Source organism: Cupressus sempervirens, chromosome 8 (assembly GCF_028749045.1).
Source record: "Cupressus sempervirens isolate cs-2001-9-10 chromosome 8, ASM2874904v1, whole genome shotgun sequence".
Lineage (NCBI taxonomy): Eukaryota > Viridiplantae > Streptophyta > Pinopsida > Cupressales > Cupressaceae > Cupressus > Cupressus sempervirens.
The window spans coordinates 90,869,956-90,882,245 of record NC_143125.1 but is presented as its reverse complement, the minus strand read 5'-3'; positions in this window follow the sequence as shown (position 1 = coordinate 90,882,245).

Below are 12,290 nucleotides of genomic sequence, written 5' to 3'. Positions count from 1 at the left end.
TGAAGTTCATCTCAAGGATATCCCATGCTTCCTTTGCTTAATTTGCTACTACAATCTTGGGGAAGATTGTCTCTATCATTGCTTCAATCAAACTTAATGCCATTGCATCTTTTTTCTTTCACTCTTTCAACCAAGTATTTTGTGGGTTTGTAAGGGCAACATACACTATTGGGATAGTAACATCATTGAATCCATTTACCACAAACTTGCACAAATCATTTGCAACCATTATGGTTTTCATCTTCTTTTCCCATGTGTCATAATTTTGTCCATTAAAGGATGGTGGTTGATTTCATATCTTTCTTGCATGTCCTGCCATTTCAAATATCCTAAAAAACAAATGCCTTAACTCAATGTGGATGTGGGGCCTCAAGTCTTTGATACAATGTGAAAAATGAATCACAAACTTTAATAATTTCACTTGGCACAAGAAGGTATCAAGTGATAGTTTTATCAGCATGTAGAGAATGCCAAGTGATAGGCAGTAGGTGTAGAATGAACTTGGCACATGGAGAAGCCAAGTAGCTCGGCATTAAGGGAAACTTAGCACAAAGTATGCCAAGTGAGCTCAGTCTCCATTACAAGGTGGAGCTTGACAACAAAGAATGTCGACTGACCTTGGTAATAGAGATTGAGTGAGCTTGGTAAGAATAGTAGAGAGATAGAACTTGGTTAAAAACTAAACTAAGCACACTATTTTATAGACTTACAAAATAGATATTTCTATCATTAAAACATAGAGGGCATAACTTCAAAGCTTGCAATTATGAATATCTTAAATGCAAAACATATAATGTCAAATAGAAGGGAGACAATAATAACCCAAGTATGCCTGGTTTCTTGTTTTATTTTCAACTAAGATAAAACTATTACAAAATTTGGGAGCATTTGGCTTCAACTAGAGAAACCTAAAAATCTACAAATGATAAAACTTAAAACTTTGAACTTACAACACTAATGGCTGCATATAACAATGTCTAGAGCAATCACAATTTCATAGGATAAACCAATATGAACTTACAGAATAATAAATGGATCCAACACGTGCAACTACAAACATAAAACTAAAACTTCCTTCTATCTTCTGAACTCTGACTTGATCTATTAATTGTCTTCCTTCTCTGTAATGTGCTTTGCTCTATTCTTCTCTCTTCAACTCTCCTCTACTGAACTGATTGAATCAGATTCATTCATTTTGTTTCTTGGAAAAATCACTTTCCCTCTTAGTTTTGGATTTGAACTCATCTACTGAGTTGAATGTTGTTAGGTGGATAGGTGGGCATTTGGCTCCAGCGGTAACTGACCAACTGCATTAAATTTATAACATATATAATCCATTTATGGGTATGACTATGGCGACAAGAAAAAAATCATTATATTTTTGTAGAGCATATCCAAGTGTAAATCAAAGTAGAGTGTATCTATCACAACTAGCCAGTCTAGTACACCTTGTGGGAGCAATGTTATATTTTCACAATTTTATTGTCTAGGTTTTGGCTAGCTATAGATATAGTTGGTAGTATTTTTACAAAAAATATTGATGGAAATCACAAGATAGTATTTTATGATAACATAGGACCTGATTGAACAACTAGTGTTTGTTTTGTTTTGCACTTCTGTGGAAACTAACTTGAACCTTTTGGATGTAAAGGCCTAATATCAGTTCAAGTTTGTAGTTCTCAGGAAATCTTATAGGTTTATTATTTGGCTTATCGCATAGATCATTCCAATTTTTTATTAGACTATTTTTGCGCTACTGTTTTCTTTAATAGATATTGATTGTTGTTCTTTTTTATAGACATCTCACAGACAATTATCTTAGCAATTCAATAACTAAAGAATTTGGTTTTCTGCTGATTTTGATAAATTTGTAAGTTCTCTAATATTTTTACTCATATTAAGTTCTAGAGTACCACTGTTTTTGATGTGTGTTTTATGACTCACAAAACAATAGAACAAAATATTGAAATATCTTATACTCTCTTGAATAAAGTCTTGTGTATGCTAAGATTGCTAGAAGATCATACAATGACTTCAAGGTTCTTTTAATGCCAGGTCTTGACTATGTATAAGATCGATGGTTGATGTGATTTGTTGATGATCACAAGGGGCCTTACGTGTTTATTCCTATTCATTTCAAGCCATACTGGATGTGGGAGCTATCTTAAGGTTTTGCAATGAAGTACTTTTTGAAATTTTCACGAAATATGCAAAAATTAAATAAGATGGGGTTAAGGAATTTTATTCTAATCCTAAGGGTAGTGATAAAAACAAATAGTATTCTAGTGGACAAATTCCTCAATTTACTGAATTCAGCTTCGCCAAGTTATACTACAACTAAGCATGAACTAGTGCAATCTTCAAGGGTTATGCCAAAGATTTTCATATCACGGCATACACCATCATAAAGAACAATGTATACAAATGATAGAAGTTGAGCATATGCATGAAAGAGGTTCAGGCTAACTTTACACAATGAATTAGAATCACTAAAATGTCAAAAGTATGAACCAAAGGAATTCATCATTACACCATCATATTCTCCATTGTAATCACCACACATTGACTATGCTAAACTTAATCTACTTGAAGAAATTTTAGGAGAACAAGCAAGAACTAAGATACATCAAGTATTCACCAAACTCCAATGAAAATTTTTTTATCTCAGTAACTCATAGCAACAATCTCATAAAAATCTCCTCTTACAAGTGAGAAAATGAGGCCTTTATATAGGTCCTCGATTACAACGGGTGGCCCAGATGATCACAATAATCGATGGCCAAGATCATGCCACATCAGCCCTAATTAGGGTTAGGGCAATGGAAAAGAATATACATTAATGCCATAAGGAATCCACTACTGTAGTGGGTAATAAATGCCCATCATGCATGCTAATTTAAGAAAGAGTGGGGTGTAATAAATGATCCCTATGCACGCCCACTCTGCATTTAATGCATCTATCCTTGATTTCTTTGCCTAAAAGATCAAAATCGATCTAATACTATTTCCAACTCCTCTATACTGATGCTTGGTGCAGATTCTTGCTTGAATTCTAGAACTGCAATTGCTCTTTCTACTTTTCCCAAGCTTTCATCCCAAACTGCTAGTAAGTCCTTAGTAGTGTGCATTGGATTTGAGAAGATGGAGAAGTTCTCAAAATCATCTCTTCCATATATGTTTAGTTGAAATAATTCCTCTAACTTGACTTTTAGATTATCAGTTGTCATTTCCTCTTCCCTTAATCTTTGTGATAACAAGGATGCAACTGCATTTGATATTCCTTGCTTGATGTTATCAACAATCTTTTTCCATCGACTGGATTCCCTAGTAAAGCTTTCAAACATTTCCTTAGCCATGTTCTTGGATTTTTGGATTTGAACTTTGATCTTTGAACCTTGAATGTCTGGGACCGGATCACTTAGTACTTTGATCTTGGTACTAGAATTTTGGATTTGAGCATCTTTCTTGAATTTCTAGAACTAGAGCTTTCTCCTCCTTTTTCTTCATCATCATCAATCATTTTTCCAGTCTTGGGTACACACTTGAAGAGGGTGAAATTCAAGATCTGGAGGAGAAATTTCTAGCACTTAATCCTTTTTCAGTTTTCCATGAAGGAGAAAGTTTCCAACACTTAGCCATTTATTCTTCCATGAAGAAGAAATCTTCAACACTTAGCCAGTTTTCCTTCTATGAAGGAGAAAGTTTCCAACACTTAGTCAATTTTTCTTCCATGAAGGAGAAAGTTTCCAACACTTAGCCAATTTTTCTTCCATGAAGGAGAAAGTTTCCAACACTTAGCCAATTTTTCTTCCATGAAGGAGAAACTTCTAGCACTTCGCTATTTTTGCTTCTATGATTAGCCAATTTTTCTTCCATGAAGGAGAAACTTCTAGCACTTCGCTATTTTTGCTTCTATGAAGGACAAATCTCCAACACTTAGCCATATTTGCTTCCATAATTTCTAATTCTCTTGCTCGTGAAAATTTTGAGTGGTCATGGATTTTGTCCATGATGGAAGAATTCTGCAACAACCATTTTTCTCCAAGGTGAGACTTTTTGAGTGATCATGGATTTTGTCCATGATGGAAGAATTCCACGACAAACATTTTTTCTATTATCTTCATGCCTTTCTACTTTTGGATATTTCATGGGTGATTCCAGACTTGAGCATTTTTTTTCTTGATTGACTGTCATGCTTGCTCATTCTTTTGGATATAGACACATGTACCCTTTTGGCTCTTTATCAACCATAGCTCACTTGTTGCCGAAATAGACCTGCCATAAATAGACATTCTAAAAATAGTAAGTTGTCCCAAAGTCAAAATAAGGCCAATCTGAGAGGTAGTGAAATTTACTAAAAATAGACTCACTAAAAATAGACTTTCTAAAAATAGTAAGTTGTCCCAGAGTCAAAATAAGGAAAATCTGAGAGGCAATGAAATTTACTAAAAATAGACTTACTGAAAATAGACTTTCTAAAAATAGTAAGTCAAGACATTCAATTCTCAAACAAGCAAATAATTTCCATTCTCAGAGCCACATGGACAACACTTTTCACATCTGGCAAATTTTACCAATTCTCATTTGAAAGAGCGAACTTTAGAAGATTTAGCCCAATACTACCAAGAACTAAAGCCAAAAGGACAAGACCAAGAGACAAAAGGGGGCCCCAGGGTTGGGCGATGATGTGACTATTGGTCACAACAACTGTGTTAAGGTGTTTCATCCATGCAAGAATGCTTTCTCGTATGAGAAAATTCAATTAGATTAGGGTTGTTCTATCATTTGATGATAAAATACAAAATGCTTGTTCATTCTATAGTCTAGGAAGTTGTTTATTAGGATTTAATGGATTGATGGGATCTGTAGAAATCATAAATTACAATTCCTCAAACTTTGAAGAACATTCTCTCTAGAGTCTTAAAGTCTCTTAAATTTCCCATATGCATGTGGTTTGAAGGAGAAATTGTTGTGTGCTCAACTTGATGAGCCTGTTCTTTCATGTCATTGCCCTTTACAAGTTGTTTAAATTTTGATATTTTAAAGGTCAAGGAGAATCTTAATTAGATGACTCAAGTTTGAAAAACATTTTGTGCTTGCAGTTCTTACTTAATTTGTTTTTACGTGTATACGCAGGTCAATTAAGAGAGAAAAACTATTTAATTAAGGTTCAAGAAGCTCCTAGATAGATAGTGAAATTTAGATAACGTAATTACTAACATGTTCTTTGAATCTTTGAGCATTTTATAGATTAACAACTATTACTCAATAATGACTCATGTTCACTTTGAATTGTTTCAGGAACACATCATGGAAACAACATTGTTACTAAGATATCCTCAATGAAAATTTACACATCTAGAAACATGTCATCTTGAATTTAATTTTAGGGCCACGTTTTACATCACACAGTAAAATGAGGAACCATGAAACTCACGAGTAGTGTATGTTTCATAACATCACAAGTGAATGGTTTATGTCTAGCATCCCTATGTCCAGCGCTATTGTCTCTATTGAAATTTCCATCCATCTGTTTGTCCATTCATCCATTTAGTGGGAAACGCATTTAAGGTGGAAGAAGTGGTAGCCAATGAAAGTTGAGGGCAACTATACTGTGTGTGAGCATGGATTTGAGAGCCAAGAGGGTTGAACTAAGTGAGAGCTTGGGATGGTTGCTTGGAATAGGAGAGGTAGTGAAGCGCATTTAGCTTATATGACGTAGTGCTGTAAATTGTTTAATGTTGTGACAGTAGGTTTGGCAGTGGTAGATAAAGAGGCTTGGAGATGTGATGTATCATTTGGGTAATAAGAATCTCAAGAGTAGTATAGTGAGGAGGTGAGCTATAAAGGGAAGAGTAAGTGGAAAACTGATAGGCAGGATGTAAGCTGTAAGGGGCAGGGTAAGTGGAAAATGGATAGGTAGGTGGAATCAGATCCACCAATATTAATAAATATAGTATACTAGAAAAGTCTATAATTTTAATGTCTTATTAGCAAGCATATCATGGAACATATTTGCTTTCTTAGGATTTTCTAGTATATGTGCAATTTTAACTTTGGCATGGTTTAATAAGTTTTGTGCTGTGTTTTGATTTTTTAATGTTTTTGCTTGTTCAACGATGAGGGTAGGCACCTGAAGGATATTGTGAGTAGAGTATTGAAAATAGTGGAAAGATCGTCATTATGGGTTGAAGATTATCCAGTGGGCATGAACAACACAGGGAAACTCGGGGATCATTAGTATTGGGGACGACAATGTGCAAGCCACAGGGAAAACCAACAATGGGTCGAGGAATTGGAGCATAGGCGAGAAGAAGTCAAAGGCTGGTGTAACCTTAATATGAATACTGAGTGTATCAAGTTTCCATAGACATAACTCTATGTATGTGTTGTGCCATGTCATGATTCCATGATAAGCTGCGTTTTATGCAAGAAAAAACAAAATAAAAACTTGCTGTACTCTATCTAATTCTTACAACTTCTCGCGTCTCATTGACGAGGAGGACAAGGAAAAGAGAGCCTTTATTGTTTATAGATGTCTGATTGCAAATATTGTTACTATAAGAGCCACTTTCGTTTAATTCATTTTTATAAAACTATTAAGTTGAATGTTGTTTAAAAAGTATGAGCTCTTGATCAAATTAATAAGGAGGCATAAATAACAAAGAAGAAAAGCAAAGAAAAAGAAAGCGAGAGAAGTGACAGTTAAGTTATCAAATAGTAAAGAAGAACGGAAAAGGTAAGTCCACCCTAGAATGTTTTGACAAACATTTTAAAAATCAAATGTCGTTAATCTATTTCTTAAATGATATTTAAATATTTAAGTCGAGACATTAAAGGTCTTGTGTTTTGAGATAGACTTTTTCATTAAGAACTCTTTGTAATATTAAGAAATAGGTGTATTTCTTCTTGATTTTAGAGCTTATATTAGGAGGATTCAAATGTAAAACAACTTTTAAATTTTCTTTGAAGAACTTCTAATTTGTACATATCAACTATTCTAAAAGGAAAGATGATAATTTTATTATTATTAAACAAAAGTGAGCCAAATAGATTGTTATCTTAAGTAATTACCCTTGTAGTAGATGTGTATGCCTTTTAGAAAAAATAAGGTTAAACTTGGAGTGTTCATTTGCACTCATTAGAACTATATGGAGAAAATTGAAGTTTGTTAATGAATTGCATATGATCTATCCAAATCCCCTTTGATTATTGAGGCAACTTAGTGTTCTAGATATAAATATAACTAAGGTCAAGGTTTCTCCTTGGGTCTAGAAAGGAAATGATCATTTTTATTACCATATAATCAATAAATTGTTGAATTTCCATGATCACCTTCACATAAAAATGGAGTGTATGGTATCTATGGTGCAAAATCCAACTTGACAATACATGTAATACCCTAACAGAGATCCCTCGAGGATGTCCACTAACCACTTAAATAATATAGCAATAATTTGATTTCTTTTTTATTATGCAACATATCACCTAACATGTTATCGGTAAAGCACAAACTTGTATCACCCTTGAGGATATTTGATGGGGCTATGGCCAAAAGTGTTATAGGGCACCAAGTGATGATGATGTGGCATGAAGATGTCTCTTATATGAGGTCATGTAAATGGGTATAAAAAGTCACCTTTTGGCCCAAAATTATCTATGTGGTAGCCACACAAGCAAAAAATAGATTTTTTTAAACTTCTCAATTCTAAGGCTAATTTCTCCATAAAAAATGAAGTTTCTTCAAAGACTAAAAATACCCTTTTGTAGATCTTGAAGTCAAGATTATGGTCATATAAATTTTATAGTGTTTTAAGAAGTTATAATATGTTATATTTTTAAAATATTATAAATAGGTATATTTAGATTAAAGAAGATGTCACTTCAAAAAAGGAAAAAACATATTAAATCATGTTAAAAAAAAAAGAAAATGCACTTGTAGACAAGAGAGTCCTCTTCAAGAATATGTAGTTTTGATAGGAAAAGTTCAATTTCTAATAAGGTTGACTTTGAACACTTATAACTTAAAAATATATATCAAGAATCAAAAATTTTCTTTTTGTCCACTAGATATACGTGTCAAATATAACATATTACAAAATCAAAGCAAAATATGATCATTTGCATACATTTGTTTGGTAGGAATGAAACTCTATATTTTTAGCATATTTAAAAAATAAGAAAATAAATTTTAAAAATAAAAAATGTAAAATTTATTTCTGAAATTATTTAAAAATAGTTGTAGACATAAAATTTATCCAATTTTACACATTTTATCAGTTTACATCATCTTTAAATTCTAAACACAAATGCCACTTTTATGTCATTAAAGTTGAACAATTTAAAGTTTGAGATCCTATTTTCTTTTCAGAAGGTGGCACATGTTTGTGTTTTTACCCTTATATAATTAATCATTACAATGCACAAGAGAAATGAACATTCATTGTGAACAATGTCTTCCATGAGTTCCTAAACATTGCCACTATGTGATCCATCATAAATAGACATTAGAATATATAACTGAGATGAACAATCATAAAGAAGATAACACTAATCTTCTCCCACCAAATTCATTTCAAGCACCAAACCAAATATTCCTAGGATAAACTATCATCAAGAAATAAGATAGAACATGCCCTCACCTATTAAAGGAAGGGCTCATTATCATGCATAAGTAAATAATTAATATCTCTATATACTTGGGTCTTTCTTCCAAGTTTTTTTAATTTCTCAATATGATGATACTTATAGTTTCTCAGTTACCTACATAGCTAGATGCATAACATAGGATTCATTAAAAGTTTGATACATTAATATATCCTTCAGCAATATCTTATCTAGATGATCTTTGAATATCATAAATGAAAGGAATAACATAAGGGGCTAAACCTATGTGTTTCTCAAGCTCGTCATTGATGGCCTTGCACATGTTCACACTTAGATACATTTTAGGCCTATTCTTTAATCTTGAACCATAAAAAAATATTAGTTTCATCCTAGTAGAGGTACACAAAGCATCATATATTTAATTTATATGTTTAATAAAATACATAAGTAGGTAATAGTGTGGAGTCCCCAAAAATTTTCATTGTCGGCTACCATCCATTGTGTGAAAAAGATATAGAATTATGAGTAATCATTTAGTATACCAACACATCCCAATAAGGTTTTGTTTTGAATAGGAAACTTAAATTAGGATATTCTAATCTCAAGTTCATCCATCACCAATAATTCTAGCACATCTCCAAAATGCATAGGTGCACACAATAACAATGAAAAATCCCATTCTCAAGAAGAAAAAACACATACAAATAAACATAAGACACATGTAAGTATTATAGAATATATAAGGATAATTATGAATTATCAAAAGAGACCACCAAATACTTATACTAAAACACCAATAGGGTGAGATAGCAATATATGAAAGTGAAATAATGTCATCACATGTCCTCAACAATATTGTAGTAGCCCATCTCTAGGTTTTGACCCCTAATTTTAATCGTACATGGTACAAAACAATTCTTATACGAAGACAAGGTATTTTGATTATGTAATCTTTATATGTCTCATGGATAGAAAAATATAATCTCATTTCCATCTTGAGCCTAAATAAGCATTCAAGACATTGCCTAGGCATCATAAGAAACTCATTCCCATCCTTAGTCTATACAAGCACTGAAGGCATGTAAGAGGAATCATAATTATCATGTTTAATGTATTCACCATAATTCATTTATTAATTCATCATTTGATCAATAAACGTTTCAATGCATTATCCTAGCACTAGCAACCACTTTAGGGCATCATCCCCCATTAAAAATCACTCTTCCCTATTGTATCTAGATATAGATACCCTTGATTTTGACCAAGATATCATTACTTGTACTTAATCATATAACATTTGTAGTCATGAATCATGAATCCATTCTAAGAAAATAAACACCACAATCACAACTCTATCTTCACAATATCATTATATAAGAAGATTCAACCATGAAACCACCTCAATAATTGGGTGAACTAAAATTTCTCAATCATATTCATGTAATATAAAATTATCATATAATACATATGAAATATTTGAAGTATTAAAAATGTATTAAATGCCACTCAAGGAATCAAATAGATCCTGCCAACCAATGACAAGAGATAACGATGATATTACATGAAAATTATATAGTATATTAATGAAAATGTAAGCATGAGTGATAGTGATGAGTTTAATATTGATGATGAATTTATTAAATCTTCAAAATTTTAAATGTGTGTTTACAATATAAGAGAAAAATGATTAACATTTATAAGATTGACATACTCAATAAGGATAAAAGGGTTGAAGCCACATACATTTTATGCAAAGAGTTTAGAAAATATATAGATATAATAACACTAGAGAGGGTGGACAAATATTGGGTGGTGTTGGTTACTTTTTCTTGAAAGTTATGAATGTATCAACATGTATTTAATTTGATAATGTAAGGAGATATTAACAAATTGATTCTATAATTGGTAATGAAGGAATGGAAAAGTTGTGTTCTAGTAACGAGTTTAACCCAAATAATAATACATTAGAATTTTGTCTCTTGTGTCTATAATATATAAGACCAATTACATTAGAAAACACTTGGTCTTGGTAAATTTATGATGTATTGGTTAAAGGATGTTAATTTAGAGAAAGGAGCATATTTAACAAAATATAGTGTATTGTTAAGTAAAGAAAAAGTTGAAGGCCAATACTGTTGAGAATAGATTGAGGAAGATTGTTGAAGAAGGTGACGATGGAGAATAGATCGATATTATTGATATGTATCAATCATTGTTTTGTCACTAATGTCAAACCTACTAATTGCAAGTAAAGATAATTTCTTATATGATTTAAGTACTATTACTTATTTGATTGATGAAGAGGATTTGATTAAAAGATGTGACAATAGCACCTAGAGGAAAGGTTGAGTTATGATATGAAAAGGAGTACAAGAATCAACTAAGATAGTGATAACATGATATATTGATAATATACTTAAGGATACAAAGGTTGGTTACACTAAGTAAGTATAGAAGAATAAGTTAAAGGAATTTTTTCTGCAAAACTTGATCGAGTGTATAGCAAGTGCTAAGCGAAGTCAGTGCAAGCCGAGCAAAATATCAGTTGGAGCTAAGTAAAAATATATCCTAGTGTATGCTGAGAAAAATAGTAGATGTCGAGTAACGTTTAGTTGATGTCAAGCATCAATAAACTTTAGTTCATGCCAAGCAATTTCATAGAGGATGTTGAGGGATGCAGTATGTGCAGAGCATCAAAACCAAGTTAATACCGAGTTGCTACATTATTTCAAAGATCATGAATTTGATGAATATGAGCCGACAAGTTTGTTTTTTTGGATTGTGTAAACTAGGTGGAAAATAAGGTTGATGAGCTAGTGGAACAAAATTCAAGGTAAACTAGTTTGAGGTGAATTCAAAGAATATTGAAGGAGAACTTTCTAGAAAGGATATAAAATGTGGGGTAGATTCATTGTGTCTTACCTAATCTATCCTAACCCTAAATTGGATTATGGAGAATGAGCGACAAAAGATCTTAATTTACTATTTATAGGAATGGCTAGTCAACGGTTGTCATGTGCGAGAACCTAAGGCAGAGGAGGAGTGAAGGGTTTTCTTTCATCAAGTGAACTAAGAGAAGATTATGCATTTTCATGTTAAGCAAGGAGGCTTAAGGTTATGAATGATTGAAGGGTGATGAATCTATTAGAGCTGAAATGTTTGAAGGTCAAGTAGAAGGGAGGACTAAAACAAAGATCTATAATCTACAAATGGAGTTGTAATTTGTTATCAGATCAAGCCTTACTATTACTCTCTAATAATTGTACTAGTCTAAGGTAAATCCTTTGGATTAAGGTTGACCTAACAGTCATTTGTAAATCCTTTAACCAAGTCATATTGCAAGTGAATACTCTAAAGTCCTCTAACAAGGCTCACTCCTAATGCGGTGATTGAAATCCTTTAACATGGTCACATTTAATAGTATGTATTATAAACTTTAATAGGGTTGGCCTTTTATAGGGCATCACTCCAAAAGAGTGAAAAAGAGTAGCATGTTACTGGTGGTTTTTCCCAAATTGGGTTTCCATATAAATTGTGTCAAATGTGTTGTTGAATCTGTTATGTTTCATATTTACATTTCTGCAAATTGATTTGACACTGACCTACAAGTTTTAAGTGATTTCATAATCTTTTGGATGCATGCATGATGATAAATGTTTAATGGGTTCACAAAGCTATGAAAG